General features: G+C 33.6%; 1 protein-coding gene and 1 long non-coding RNA gene across 2 annotated transcripts in view; one reads left to right on the forward strand and one right to left on the reverse strand.

Moving 5' to 3' along the window:
• The window catches only part of LOC149793796 (uncharacterized), a 71,074-nt gene that overhangs the window by 48,644 nt on the left and 8,273 nt on the right, over nucleotides 1–14,157 (reverse strand). The window lies entirely within an intron of this gene.
• The window catches only part of LOC149793797 (uncharacterized), a 33,826-nt gene that overhangs the window by 5,663 nt on the left and 14,006 nt on the right, over nucleotides 1–14,157 (forward strand). The window contains exon 2 of the long non-coding RNA XR_016422885.1: nucleotides 4,509–4,938. This is a non-coding gene — a long non-coding RNA (uncharacterized LOC149793797). The remainder of the gene's footprint in view (nucleotides 1–4,508; nucleotides 4,939–14,157) is intronic.

Below are 14,157 nucleotides of genomic sequence, written 5' to 3' on the forward strand. Positions count from 1 at the left end.
GCATTCAAGTACCGTTTTAATATAATATATACTCCTTCAGAAGGCAGTATCATGAAGTATATAACTGCGATGATCTGGACGTACGTTGATTCTCGTGTATGGTTATGCTTTTATAGCAATTGTGAGCTATCTTAACTCACTTTTTGTCCCCTCCCCTCTTCCGTCCGTCTGACCTACATGACAGTCTCCAGTCAAAAAGATACCTTACTTATTGTACACGACAGTCTCCAGTCAAACATATATCTTAATTATTGTACGTCAAATTAAAGACAAATTAACTTGACGTTTTGCAACCATACGAGTTTCAAAGGTGGCGAGAGAGCGTGTTTAGATATTTGATACAGACTAGTTTCCTAACCTTAAGCTAGATGTTGATGTTTTCGTAATCATGTTGCTTAGCGTCAACATCATCATCTGCTGACCACAACACAAACCATCTGAAACAGAATTGAATGAATATTGAAGGAAATATGCCAAAGGTCACATTAAAGGAACATACGATGTGGGTTGATAGCCTTATAGTGTTTATTTTAAAAAAATCTAGTTAGTGTTGAACATTTCTCCAGTCAAAAAGATACCTTGCTTATTGTACACGACATTCTCCAGTCAAAAAGATACCTTACGAACTATACACGACAGTCTCCAGTAAAAAATATACCTAACTTATTGTACACGACAGTCTCCAGTCAAAAAGATACCTTGCTTATTGTACACGACATTCTCCAGTCAAAAAGATACCTTACGAATTATACACGACAGTCTCCAGTCAAAAATATACCTTACTTATTGTACACGACAGTCTCCAGTCAAAAAGATACTTTACTTATTGTACACGACAGTCTCCAGTCAAACAGATACCTTACGAATTATACACGACAGTCTCCAGTCAAAAATATACCTTACTTATTGTACACGACAGTCTCCAGTCAAAAAGATACCTTACTTATTGTACACGACAGTCTCCAGTCAAAAAGATACCTTACTTATTGTACACGACAGTCTCCAGTCAAACAGATACCTTACTTATTGTACACGACAGTCTCCAGTCAAAAAGATACCTTACTTATTGTACACGACATTCTCCAGTCAAAAAGATACCTTACGAATTATACACGACATTCTCCAGTCAAAAAGATACCTTACGAATTATACACGACAGTCTCCAGTAAAAAATATACCTTACTTATTGTACACGACAGTCTCCAGTCAAAAAGATACCTTACGAATTATACACGACAGTCTCCAGTCAAAAATATACCTTACTTATTGTACACGACAGTCTCCAGTCAAAAAGATACCTTACTTATTGTACACGACAGTCTCCAGTCAAAAAGATACCTTACTTATTGTACACGACAGTCTCCAGTCAAACAGATACCTTACTTATTGTACACGACAGTCTCCAGTCAAAAAGATACCTTACTTATTGTACACGACATTCTCCAGTCAAAAAGATACCTTACGAATTATACACGACATTCTCCAGTCAAAAAGATACCTTACGAATTATACACGACAGTCTCCAGTAAAAAATATACCTTACTTATTGTACACGACAGTCTCCAGTCAAAAATATACCTTACTTATTGTACACGACATTCTCCAGTCAAAAAGATACCTTACGAATTATACACGACAGTCTCCAGTCAAAAAGATACCTTACTTATTGTACACGACAGTCTCCAGTCAAAAAGATACCTTACGAATTATACACGACAGTCTCCAGTCAAAAAGATACCTTACGAATTATACACGACATTCTCCAGTCAAAAAGATACCTTACTTATTGTACACGACAGTCTCCAGTCAAACAGATATCTTAATTATTGTACCCGACAGTCTCTTGATATGTCTCCTCACAGAGGTGCAGAGACTGTTCTATGATGTATGCCTGAAACCAGCATAAGTAAAGAATAACATTCATATTAATCATCCCACCCCAAAAGGATAAAAACATTAACTTTAGACGTAACATTTATTAATTTACTTAAGTTGAGTGATCTAATTTTTCTGTAGTCATGTTTGGAATCCCTATTCCAGCACTACATTTAGCTATCTCCTAGTCTACTGATGAGTAACTACCACCCACCACGTCAAAAGTGCAACTGTCTCATCATTAGTTTGACGAAGGGGAAACACTTAGTTTCACATACAAGTAATTCCAAATGGCTGACATTTGGAGTAGTGGAGATAAATATGAATATCGTTATGTCAGGCAATATAAAAGCAAATCTTGACACCATTCAGATTTTTACGGGGTGTTACTATTTCACTAATCAATTTTCTTTCCATCATCATTTCGCCATGGCAAAACTCGTATTCCCAGATGCCACGACGACACAAAACAGTTTCAACCGATATTGCACAGGTTTACTGTATACAAAAAAGCAACATAATAACGGAAAGGTATTAAGAGAAAATAACCTGGCTTGCTGTATATATTTCCACACTGGTGGCAAAAGGCATCACAGCTCCAAGATAGCAACGGTTTGGAGCGCGTAGGCCTGTATATACCAAGCTCCGTTGCACCATTATTTACCCTGTTGAAATTTGGTTGGGTTAACTGCTAACATTCTTGGGGTTGTTATACGTACACATCGAGTGTCCCAAAAATAGTTTATCTCACACAAACCAACGACAAGTGGCTTTTGAGCAATCACTTGTCCCTTGTATAAAAATCCACTTGTTCAGAAGAGCTTTTAGACACATTGCAATAAAACAAAAAACAATCAGCTTAGTCCATTTGCGTGCATAATTAGGGGTGCACATAACAATAACCGCCCAGCAGAGGTTTCTAAAGGAAAGTGAAATTACGTATTGTTGAGAACGAATATATTAAATTTTCTTCTTGAATGAATCAAGTGTACATTTTGACAAAATAGCATGCATGATATTTTGTTAAATACTAGTTCGCGTAGGGAGAGGAGAACCAGTGGTAAGAACTTGAATCTAATCTCTTTGTAACATAAAGTTGATAAATATATTAAGACTTAATTAAAATAGGGCGTCTAATTCACTCTGAAGGCGTTTCACAAACGAACGTATTAGTCATCGGTGTGGTATTTTGTGACAATTGGTTTCGTACACATTATCTAGATTTGTGATTTGTGTTTAACGGAATGCAGTTGATATATACTTTATGTTGGTACATAAATAGTAAACGCATTTTTATCGAATTCGTCGTTATCTTTAAGACGGATAAAAACTCAAGGACAGATTGTATGATCTATCCGTCCATACAAAATGTGTAGGCCAACAAGAGTATATGCTTTATACCGCTTTGGAGAGGTGTCTAGCTCTTTGCTGTACGATTACATCAGTTAAGGAGTTGCAAAACTAGCTTTATAATTCTGACAAATAATATTAGCACTGTAAAGGGGGAGACTGACAAAAGAGGAGCATACATATTGAACCATGGCTGATTTATTATGAATGTACAAAGATCTATTGCTCTTCTAATCATAGTACAAGTGTATGCAATTTGCTAGGAGTTTAATAAGATATTCTCACATCTCTATCTCTCCTCACAGAACTTCACATCGTTAAAAGTAAAAGCGACAGCTTAACGGTTTTTCGTGCGGAACGTAATATATATATATATATATATATATATATATATATATATATATATATATATATATATATATATATATATATATATATATATATATCATTATAAAAAGATTACACAAGATTGCTAAAACAGTTGGTCTTTACGCATTAATAGACATGAAATGCGATCCTGTCAAAAAGTGCAATGGGAACACATAGAAAATTGTATTGTACGACTTAACATATATGTAAACGTTATTAGAGCAAAATATTGCTCATATCCATAACAGCACAAGTAACATAACATTATCTAACTTAATATGTAACAATAAACACAGACGATCTCAGATGAGAACAAATGTAAGAATATGTTTATTACTTTAATAAAGAAAACTTGTTATCTATGAACTATATTTGGAATCATCGGTCAAATACATGACTGTATGACGTCATAGTTGACGTCATAAGGTGCTACCTACAACAAATATGTTTTATGGGTACAAAACTGTGAAATATTTTATATATATATATATAATTTAATTGTTTGTTTGTTAGTTTTAATTTTATCTTAATTCCATTACATGTTATTGTAATGTAATATTGTTTACTGGACTTAATTTTTCTCAGAATTAAGTTCCATTCTGTTTGATTTGATTGATGTTTTTTTATTTATTCTATTGATATAAATACCTAATAATATAAATATTGTATCTAGTTGTTGACTTTACAATCAGTGAAAGTTTTGGTAAATATATATACATATATATATATATATATATATATATATATATATATATATATATATATATATATATATATATATATATATATATATATATATATATATTATTTTTATTCTTTCTCAGAGTAAGCCTGATTTAGTTGAGTCAAGGTTTAACCTGAACTACTTGACGAGAGGCACGTGTTGATTCGCAAACAATTTTCTCTTTTTCCAGAAGGATGAACTCTTGACCCTCATCCGGGAATCTGTTTTGCGTTTTAGTTGCTCTAATAAATGATGTCATGAGAAGATTTATAACAGTCGTGCCATAACTCTTGAGACGTCAAGTTGTTTCATGCTGTGTCCAGTTTGGTGCTGAAATTTTATTTTATTGAAATTATTGAACTCAAGTTATTGTTTTCCCTGGAAATACGAAAGTGCTCTAAATTAATTCTTGGACAAAGACATGCACCGAAATTTATACGGAATTCAAACACTGGAATAATATTTTCTGTGATTCAACATGAGACTGTTGACACATCAGTACGACGGCGAATATGGGATACGTCATCGCCTTCCATCTTATATTTTCATTGGGACTTGAACTGCGATTCACTTAGAACTTTTTATTGACATGACTTATTTTGGATTTAATTCCCAATACCGTAAGTTTTTTTCTTATTATTTTTACTTTGTAGTTTAGGGAAAGATCTATTTGTTAAATTTTATAAAACATGTTGCCTTCACTCTCTAATGTTACTTATTTTAAGAGCATGAACTCGTAACAGTTTAAAATTGATGTCCAGAATCCAAAACTTTGATACGTTTTCATGTATACAAACAAAAATCAGAGGACTAAGAGGCACTGCATGTAGTATAGAGACTGCACATACTCAATGCTTGACATAAAACTTTGAAAGGCATTATTTTACTACTATCATGTGTGTTGTCCGATTAAACTACATGTTTCTTCAGTTATAATTTAGCAGTAGATCCATGTTTACTCGATGTTAGATGCATGACTAATTTATGCTGCTCTTACATTTAGTTACAACCTTGAATGCAGTACCTAACGAAATGCTTTCGCAAATATTTTTCAGGCTTTGCTACTTCGTTATAAATCACCGGCATAACGATAATTAGAAAAGAAGCCTGCACCCATAAATACACGCCCTCGGAAACGCCGATTATTCGTATCCCTACTAGAATATTAACGCCAGTACTGTATTTAATGTTGCCTTAACTGTTCCGTGCACACTTTCCGACATATTGGCATCTATACATTCAAAACTGAAGTATATTTTATGTCTGATAAAACCGGGCGAACAAAACAAACATTATAAGATCAAGAGGCTAGTTAAAACTGATGGCACTGAAATTCCGATGCTCATTTTCTATGGATAAAATTGTCTATACAATTGTTAACGTGATCTCCCTTATATGGTGATGTTATTCTTTGGACCCCGAGCAAGCATCGTGTTATAGCTGTATATATCTATCTATCTATCTATCTATCTATCTATCTATCTATCTATATATATATATATATATATATATATATATATATATATATATATATATATATATCTGTGTGTGTGTGTGTGTTTATTATCTGGAAGACGGTTCTAATTTCTTATTTTCAAGCAAGCAAGATCCTACAAACTATAATGCAGCATGTTTTATAAGTATTGACGGCTGTGTTAAAATCAGCTTCCTTAAAATGGTTTATTTTTAATTAGTGGACGAATAGCAAACGGTCTGGTATTTGAAGCAGCTAACACATTGTTTCATTTATTTTTTTAGTACTTGTGCACATGGAGAGAGAGAGAGAGAGAGAGAGAGAGAGAGAGAGAGAGAGAGATGTCGTTGATGATATGCAGAGGCCATTTAGAATTTATAACAAAAACAGAGCGAAGACAATTGATTTCATGAATTAAAGATGGTGACAAGACCATGTGTTATTCCGTTATTGAATAACGTATATGGTGCATTGTATTTCTTTCTTCTATTTGTCTTTTGAAACTTTAGAGGGAAGCACAAAGAACCCAATTTTAGTCATGTAAATCAAAATTTAATGTGCAATTCAAATACTGCTAGATGTATATTGACCGTATGGTAGTCTCATTATCGTTCAGATGTCATTTTTCGACATTATGTCAGCTATTAAACAGTACTTTAAGAAAAATAACTAACAACACAAAAGCAATATACAAGCAAAGGCACATCAAGGCGTTTAAAATCTAAAACCATCCCATCACTTTATTATCTATACTCCCGGTACTATTATAATCAAACAGAAGATACAAAGTTGTGGAAAGAACATTTTGAAGGAATATTTTGATTCCAACTGGTAGCATTTTCATAGATGTTGATATGAAGGTGAAAGGACATCCGAACTTCTAGTGATTAATTAACTGGCGAGATTGCTGACTAACGTAAAAATAATAACTTGTTTTGGCAATGATGACATTTTCAAGTTAAATGATTAATACATTTACATGACCTACACATATTTAATGGTTATATCTGACTGTAAGAACGAAGAGAAGAGAACAGAACTTTTTTTTAATACAAATCAATATCAGGCCACGCATAGGTATCATCTGAGAAGACAACACCTAGTACAATATTGTGAGCCGACGTCACTAACATATGGAGATACAATTCACATCAGAGGTCAACCTTATCAATCATAGCAAGACTAAACATTCGAAAGTAATCTGAGACATCTTGGGTCCATAAACGTAACATTGTTATGGTAGAGCAGAATGTCTATCACGGAGTGTACAAAAGTTGCAAGAAAGAAAATAATATATAGTTGTGAAGGAACGGTAAATTTCCGCTCTGTAGAGAACACACAATTAATGATATTGTTTTTACTATTACAGTAACAAATTTATCAATATTTTGGAGAATGTTGTGATTATTGGTGGTAAATAAGGTTTGTAACGTTCCAAAAGATGGGTTGCAGTAATAACACGGTTTTATATTATGCCCATTTTGTGAAATTTGGGATTAAAAAAAATAGTGGTATTCGTCCTCGATGGCATTTTTATCACAATATGTTCCGTTGTTCTGAATAAAGCATACACAAAAATATCATATATTTGGATGAGTTCGCAGAATTCAGGGTATCTGTCTTTAAATATATCTTTGTTATACCCAAGGTTTGAAGTTAATTTGACATTGCTGTGGAATCAATACAACGACCGACTTTTTAACTCTCCATATATTCCTAAATGGTAATGATGCACGACGGTCTGAGCCACCGTTCGAACTCTCTGGTGCTTTATTTGAAGGTTGTGAAGGTTCTTTCTCTGGTGTTGCTTCTATAAGTTCTACAGGTTCTGTCGACAATATAGTTCCAAAACCCATTTCGACAGCATATGTGATAGTTAATGGTGTCATCTGCTGCAAGTCGTCATCACTTTCCACAATGCTGCCTTCAGATCCGACCCCTTTGGTTGTCAGTCAGCATCATCATCATCATTGTTTCTAAAGTTCTATCTCAATGACCTGAGAGGCTTGTGCGCCTTTCGACTTGTTCTCGTCATTAATAATTAGCAAAGAACAGATGGACATGTTATTGTTTCTCCGTCTGCTGAGTCTAATAAATTGACGATAATTTTGAAAATAAAAACCCACATCTTTGAATGTATTACCATCCAAGGTTAATTCGCCGCCGGGAACTGTATAGTAAATTTTGATTGTGGATAATTATTTTTGAGAAGTTTTAACTCTCTAAATAACGATTTCCGAGCTTCTGTAATGTCTTGCAGATAATCGCTACTAATGTGTTCAGTGACTTTCAGTTTGAAAGCATTCGATAACATCAATTCAACATCCTCCTAATCACGCAAGACTGCTATCACTGATCTGTGCCTGACTCTTGTACATTTAGATCAACTGCGCATATTTAACGTGACCGCCTACTGCACGTACCAGCAAATTAGAACAAGGAATCATGAGTGAAAAATGAGAGAAAGTTGCAATAAAGAGCAGCCAATGCAGTTCCATAAGCTCGACACCTTACGTAACGAAACTTAAGATTCGATTATACATCCAGATTCTACCTGATCACTGTCCACACTATCCCTATATTCTCGCACATGGTTTAGAAGTCACAATTACACTGAAAATGTTATCGATGAAAAAGAGTTTCTAACAATGATTCAGAGTTTAGAATACGACCCTATAACGAATTATTACATCACTCACTAAATGCAGAAACAAACTCGTTTATTTCACGACAACGTAGACAAGGAGAAAATCGTTGATATAGCAGCTATAACAACTATACTAAAACTAATACTAGATTCACGTACATTGAGTCCTAAAAGAGAGTTAACACTGCATAAGCCTGGTAGAGATACGGATCATGAGACATGCTTGGACATGGAGTTAAAGTTTTATTCAGCATGATGTATGTGTTTGTGTGTTTTGGATTTTTAATGTAGCTTTAACAATTTTTCAGTGATATCGCTACAATGTCTGCAGTGTGGCAGTTTATAGTGGTGTCTAGCACTGGGGCATCATGCCACAGACATGTAGCATAATGTCTCACCCAGTCAAATAATGCTGACAACAGGCTGATCAGTACTAACGCTAACGTCTTAATGCCGAGCGCCAAGCGAAGCAGAATCATCATGATATAATTTCAGTTTAATCTTCTCAAGGTAAAGTTCATAAAGGAAGAACAAAAGCATAATATAGTTACACGTGACTCTAAAATACTTTTGAGCCTATTGCCACTATCGTTGTCTTGGTTTAAAATTACACATGATAGGATATTACAGCTTTGGTGCATGCGTATGCAAATATTCAACAGGACATTAATTTACGGCTACACATAACGCACCCTATATATCCATATGAAATGTGTATTTATTTGTGTGGAGTGGTCTCTAATTTTAAAGAAGATTTATAAAAGGTATGGTTGTGTTAGAATGCGTTTAGATATTAAAAGGTCGTAGTACATATGGAAACATTTATCACAATCTACTAAATAAGGTACGTGTGAAAGCATTCTGTCACGCAACAAGATGATGAAGACATTTTATTGTTTCTGAATCTGAGGTTATTATGGTACCAAATGATATTAAAAAAGGCGATTGTACCATGGATAAAAAGATAATACCTTTAAATAACATAATGACGAGACTTCAGAATCAGGAATGTTCAGATACATTTATAAACAGGATACATTTATAGATATCACGAATGCATTAAACAGGGTTGTTAGTTTTCTAAATATATATTAACATTTTAAAGGTTACGTTTCACGTACGTAAATGGTAGTATATTATGTATGGTATACTAACAAAATAAGTGGGAAAGCCTTGGCAGGTAATGTTCACAAAATCATTCAAATGCACGCTACCTTCATTCAACGAAGTACACTAACCAAGCAAATAATTATATGTTTGTCCTGGGTAAAATATGTTATATTGTTGTTTTGATGTTGTATAGCCTTCAGAAACAGACGGCAAAACAACATAAACAATCCTAAAATGAGTATCTTTGAAAGAGCCTTATATCATGACTGTTTCAGTTCTGGCTAAGTTTGGTAAAACAACGTTTGCTTTAGACATATTAGACACCGAATCGAAAGGTATCTTTATACCGTGATTACAAGATCTTCAGAATTTATGCACAATAAGACGTTATGATAGGAATACAGTCTTTACAAATTATAATGCGATCGTGATATATGATTATGATATATTAACATGAAGGTAGAGCTTGGAATTGACAGTAACAAGGTATTAATGCTTTCTTTCATAATATATGACAGTGCCAACTTCCCATATGTTAAGAATAAAAGCAATAAATCTACGTATTTTGTTTTCGTTTTATGTCCGTCACTTTGGAATTAGTGGTATGCAATAGTAGATGAATACATCTGAATCGTTAGAGAAACACTAGGTGTTAGTGATCTTCTATTGAAAGGATATAAAGGCAACAAAAAGTGTCTTCCTGTTTAGCAAATATGTTCCTGTGATTTTGAGAGGGGACATAATTAAGAATCAAAAAAAAAGGAAATACTATTTTGATGATACATGGGTTTCCATGACAATTTACGGTATTTACCTTTTAATTAGTGCTTTTTATCACTTTTTACTTTGTGACATTTATATATCTGCTGATCTGTTTTAATTTACAATTGTCACTTTGCTGGTTGAAATGATCTATATGTTCAACGATTGTTTTCGTTTGTTTTCCATTCGCAATGTGCGGCTTTTCTGACATTATTTAACAGATAAACTTTTACCATAAATTGTTGAATTAGCAACTGCATTTGCCATTACATACAACAGTTGAAGGCTATGAAATAAGTGACTACAAGAAGAATAGTATAGTTAGTGTAACTCCGATGAATATAAAGTTTCCCGACTATGCAAGGTTGAACTGTGTTTTGTGTCAATCTTTTAAAAAAAAAGATAAGGTGAAAACCATATTCATGTAAAACAACCAGGGAAACAAGCGCATTCGCTTCTGAGCGAAGTGAGAAATTGCAGATGTTTCATTTCTGTAACAGGTCCCTAACAATTCGATTGCATATTTTGTTCCTTTCCTCAAACTGAATATCTTCATGTTTTCGTCCTTGCAAAGATATATATGAAGCATTGTTTATCTCATATACCATTCAGACTTCAGCTTTGTAGCCCAAGCAATTTAGGAGATATATTACTCTCAGTATATATATATATATATATATATATATATATATATATATATATATATATATATATATATGCTTTATTTGCCAAATGCTTGCGTGGTCAACGATGCCTGCCATTGTGGACGAACGTGACTTACATAAAACCCATTATTATGTGGAAACATTAAATTCATTTTTGTGCCTCGTTTTGTAATGTGTAAGTTGATTCCTAAAGTAACCATTGTTTTACCTTTACATGTTTATTTTGTACATGCCATGTTTAATTTATCTACATAAGTGCGTGATATTCGTGTAAGAGTACAGACTCTCTAGATCGTAGTACAAAACATTGAAGACATTATCAAAGCAGTCGAATATGTCAGTTTGTGTCACTATCTCAAATGACTGTTTAATTCAGGTGTAGTAGGTCTCACAGTAAGATCCAGCATAGTCGTCTTAACAAATAGTGTGATTAGGTCGTATATCCTGGATTGTACCTCTCTCTAGCATGAAAAACGTACTCTTCTTGTTCATGAACTAAACAGAACAACAACAAAAAATGACATTAAATATACACACACGCACAAACAGGAGAACTACAGATTGTTTTGAATTACCACAGCTTGGAATATACTGGTACAAATATATCACTATCGAACTCTGTGATTTACGAACAAAATATTAACTGTACATTTTTACGAATGCTTACAGCCAAAATATAACACAGCTGTTTTTAATTTTAATTTGAATGAAAGTCTCTAAGCTTTTTCATTTCACGAGAATATAAATAGACTTTAGCAGACATAAAGTCTTGCTTAAATTAGGTACTGTCGGACTTAAGATGAGCTTATAGGTTTATAATTAGTACATACAATTTGTGTATGTAATACATTTGTAAATAATGTAAATAATTGACAAGCACATGTCAATTGCAACTCACCTTTAGCCAAAAGTATTCAAGTTTATATATATATATATATATATATATATATATATATATATATATATATATATAAAGATGGAAGAGAGAGAGAGAGAGAGAGAATGAGAGTTGAGGGGTCATGCCCGACTCATGTTTTTAAAACACTGATAAAATCTATTAAAATAAATAATGTTTTCGTTTGGTGTTTTAGAGTATAACAACATAACCAGGTTATTTCATGCAGAGATAATTGGAGCAAAACTGTCTTGACTTTCGAAGCAACACAGTAGCCAATCAAAACCGATCCTTTCGTTAATAATCCATTTATATCGCCAGAAAATATTGACCACCAAACAAACTTTAAAACCAACCTTAAGCATACCTAGATGTACAGAAGGATGTTAGAGGGGTGGAAGAAAAAGCACTATGACACCTGTTTCACACCAATGGCAAAAGAAGACCAGGGTGAAATAGTCCAACCATTTAAAAAAGAAAAATTTCCACTAAGCTTAATTAACAACAGGAAGTGTGGTGGCTTAGTGGCAGATGCCAGTATTTTACTGCCTTGGCACTAGATATTTATTCGAGTTACTGTGCTGTTAAAACTAACCAACCAACCTAGGAAGGTTGATTTTCAATTACTTTCCATAACACAACAACTGAGCCTTGAACAAATATCGGTCAACAATCTTTATATGTGTAGGTAAGCGTACGTGTGGCTGTACTGTTGTTTCTTTATTATTTTAAGTGTTACCAATCTCCAAAGTGTAGTCAAGGAACGCCCTCCACAACCAAAGTTCTTATGCTAAACAATCTTTTTTTTTTTGAGACATTGTCATTTTGATTTCAAAAGCAATAGGCCCCATCTATGCATTAAGCGCAAACAATACACAAATATCAGACAAGGTATGTGGTTTACAAAAAGACATTATACAAAAGTTATTATTTACCTTTCAGTTACAGTGATTCACAATTCACCTTTTAACCCAACTTGTAAAATCTGATAAATGAATTGGTTTTTGTATAAGGTTGAACACTGAACGTTATGTGCAGAGATCTTCTCTCTTTTTTCAGTCACATTGACCTTTAACTTCGATGTTTTCTCCCCAAAATCCACCCACGTCTTCCTTACCCGCTGTGCAATTGGTTTACAAGGTTAGGTTCAGTTATGTAATGTATAAGTAATGTTATTTTGCAGAATTTGTTTTTCTTCTGTCAACCTCATGACCTCAACTTTTTACCCTTTGACCCCAAAATTGGCAAGCTTCTTTGTTGCAACATGTGCAAGCCATCAACAAAGATTGTTGAGGCTGGATGTTAGACAACTCGATTAATACGAGGAAACACAAATGTAATATACGGACAGACGGACGAACGCGAAATATCATACCATAATACGCTCTGTCATTCAGCAGGCTTAAAACAATGCATCTAGTTTGCGATATTGCATATAACAATACAACGAACTCTAAGAAATATTGTACAACACACACACACACACACACACACACACATATATATATATATATATATATATATATATATATATATATATATATATATAACGATTGATAGATGATATCAATTTATGGAACCTCAAAATTCATTCTCATGAAATGAAAGGTATGTTTAAAAATGCCTGTTGCAAATGTATCCGTAAGTCAAATTACCATAGCAATCAAACATCGACTATGTGTATTTAATCTGAACCCTTATACCAAGATTCGTTTCAAACCTTTATGATCTTCGGATATTTTCGATCTGAATCCAAATACACTTCATATTTTATACTGTACGCAGATGCAAAAATTTGGGCGATTCGTGGATATAAATAAACGTATTGGGAAGTATATGCACCTGTGACAAAATTGCAAAATACGTTAATATCATACTATGTCACATTGCAAGCTTCCTAACCCTGCATCAAATGTACAAAACTATGTAACCGTACCCCATTATGGCATTTCGCCCTCGATATAAGAAGGCAGTATAATACTTTTTGTTTACATATAACCTGAGACAAGTCAACATAAGTGACTAGACCATGCATCTTGACATGAGATTACAAGTATAGGGTACTCTTGTAAAGTTAAATCCATACAGACACCATGCTGTTCTAAATCCCTAATTTGGTAAAATACTTGTGTGTTCTTTTCATTGATTCTAGATTAAATAGGGGATTTGTATATTAAATTTATACCGAAACAATTTTGGTGAATATCAAATACTTCTAGTACTTTTGAGCACATTTAGAGGTTGCCATTTAAACTGATGGTAGGTTTTGTCTGGGTCGTTGGACGT

Source organism: Sinohyriopsis cumingii, chromosome 8 (assembly GCF_028554795.1).
Source record: "Sinohyriopsis cumingii isolate HCF-2022 chromosome 8, ASM2855479v2, whole genome shotgun sequence".
Classification (NCBI taxonomy): Eukaryota; Metazoa; Mollusca; class Bivalvia; order Unionida; family Unionidae; genus Sinohyriopsis; species Sinohyriopsis cumingii.